The sequence below is a fragment of the Salvelinus alpinus genome, chromosome 11, assembly GCF_045679555.1.
Source record: "Salvelinus alpinus chromosome 11, SLU_Salpinus.1, whole genome shotgun sequence".
Classification (NCBI taxonomy): Eukaryota; Metazoa; Chordata; class Actinopteri; order Salmoniformes; family Salmonidae; genus Salvelinus; species Salvelinus alpinus.
Genome location: NC_092096.1, coordinates 916,397 through 918,750, shown reverse-complemented (window position 1 = coordinate 918,750; position 2,354 = coordinate 916,397).

Here is a 2,354-nt window from a genome sequence, read left to right as displayed (position 1 = left end):
TGCTCACTAACAAGGATGTAAACAAATTTGTGCAAAAACCTTGTGAGAAATAAGCTTTTTGTGGATATGGAACATTTCTGGGATCTTTTATTTCAGCTCATGAAACATGGGACCAACACTTTACATGTTGCGTTTATATTTTTCATTCAAAGTGGTAAGAATATGTGAATGAGTCTTCGCTGTCCACTGTCCTGTGGGCCTGAACTTCACAGATCTGATACGATCGCTGTCCACCGTCCTGTGGTCCTGGACTTCACAGATCTGATACGATCGCTGTCCACCGTCCTGTGGTCCTGGACTTCACAGTTCTGATACGATCGCTGTCCACTGTCCTGTGGTCCTGAAATTCACAGATCTGATACGATCGCTGTCCACCGTCCTGTGGTCCTGGACTTCACAGTTCTGATACGATTGCTGTCCACTGTCCTGGGGTCCTGGACTTCACAGTTCTGATACGATCGCTGTCCACTGTCCTGTGGTGCTGAAACAGCTTAGTCTGCGTTCATTCCCACTGAGGCGGCTGCTGCTCTAATCCACAACAGACCCCCTCTTTACCACTGAGGAGGCTGCTGCTCTAATACACAACAGAACCCCTCTTTACCACTGAGGAGGCTGCTGCTCTAATACACAACAGACCCCCTCTTTACCACTGAGGAGACTGCTGCTCTAATACACAACAGACCCCCTCTTTACCACTGAGGAGGCTGCTGCTCTAATACACAACAGACCCCCTCTTTACCACTGAGGAGGCTGCTGCTCTAATACACAACAGACCCCCTCTTTACCACTGAGGAGGCTGCTGCTCTAATCCACAACAGACCCCCTCTTTACCACTGAGGAGACTGCTGCTCTAATACACAACAGACCCCCTCTTTACCACTGAGGCGGCTGCTGCTCTAATACACAACAGACCCCCTCTTTACCACTGAGGAGGCTGCTGCTCTAATACACAACAGACCCCCTCTTTACCACTGAGGAGACTGCTGCTCTAATCCACAACAGACCCCCTCTTTACTACTGAGGAGACTGCTGCTCTAATACACAACAGACCCCCTCTTTACTACTGAGGAGGTTGCTGCTCTAATACACAACAGACCCCCTCTTTACCACTGAGGAGGCTGCTGCTCTAATCCACAACAGACCCCCTCTTTACTACTGAGGAGGTTGCTGCTCTAATACACAACAGACCCCCTCTTTACCACTGAGGAGGCTGCTGCTCTAATACACAACAGACCCCCTCTTTACCACTGAGGAGACTGCTGCTCTAATACACAACAGACCCCCTCTTTACCACTGAGGAGGCTGCTGCTCTAATACACAACAGACCCCCTCTTTACCACTGAGGAGGCTGCTGCTCTAATACACAACAGACCCCCTCTTTACCACTGAGGAGGCTGCTGCTCTAATACACAACAGACCCCATCTTTACCACTGAGGAGACTGCTGCTCTAATACACAACAGACTCCCTCTTTACCACTGAGGAGACTGCTGCTCTAATACACAACAGACCCCCTCTTTACTACTGAGGAGACTGCTGCTCTAATACACAACAGACCCCCTCTTTACCACTGAGGAGGCTGCTGCTCTAATACACAACAGACCCCCTCTTTACTACTGAGGAGACTGCTGCTCTAATACACAACAGACCCCCTCTTTACCACTGAGGAGGCTGCTGCTCTAATACACAACAGACCCCCTCTTTACCACTGAGGAGGCTGCTGCTCTAACACACAACAGACCCCCTCTTTACCACTGAGGAGGCTGCTGCTCTAATACACAACAGACCCCCTCTTTACCACTGAGGAGACTGCTGCTCTAATACACAACAGACCCCCTCTTTACCACCGAGGAGGCTGCTGCTGCTCTAATACACAACAGACCCCCTCTTTACCACTGAGGAGGCTGCTGCTCTAATACACAACAGACCCCCTCTTTACTACTGAGGAGGCTGCTGCTCTAATACACAACAGACCCCATCTTTACCACTGAGGAGGCTGCTGCTCTAATACACAACAGACCCCCTCTTTACCACTGAGGAGGCTGCTGCTCTAATACACAACAGACCCCCTCTTTACCACTGAGGAGGCTGCTAAAATCCAACAATCTAGGCTTGTTTGATGAGCGAGGACAAAGGGATCCCCACTGGAGGTAGGACAGAAGGAAGGAGGGGGTGATGAGGCATAGGAGGGGGTGAGTGAGTTTGAGGAGGAGGAGGAGGAGGAGGAGAAGGAAGGAGGAGAGGAGAAGTAAGAGGTCCTTGTGGAGGGAGGCAGAGAGGGCATAGTGGACAGGCAGCTGGACTCAGCTCAGATAACACAGGCTCCAAAAACAAACAATGTTATGTTATTTTGTG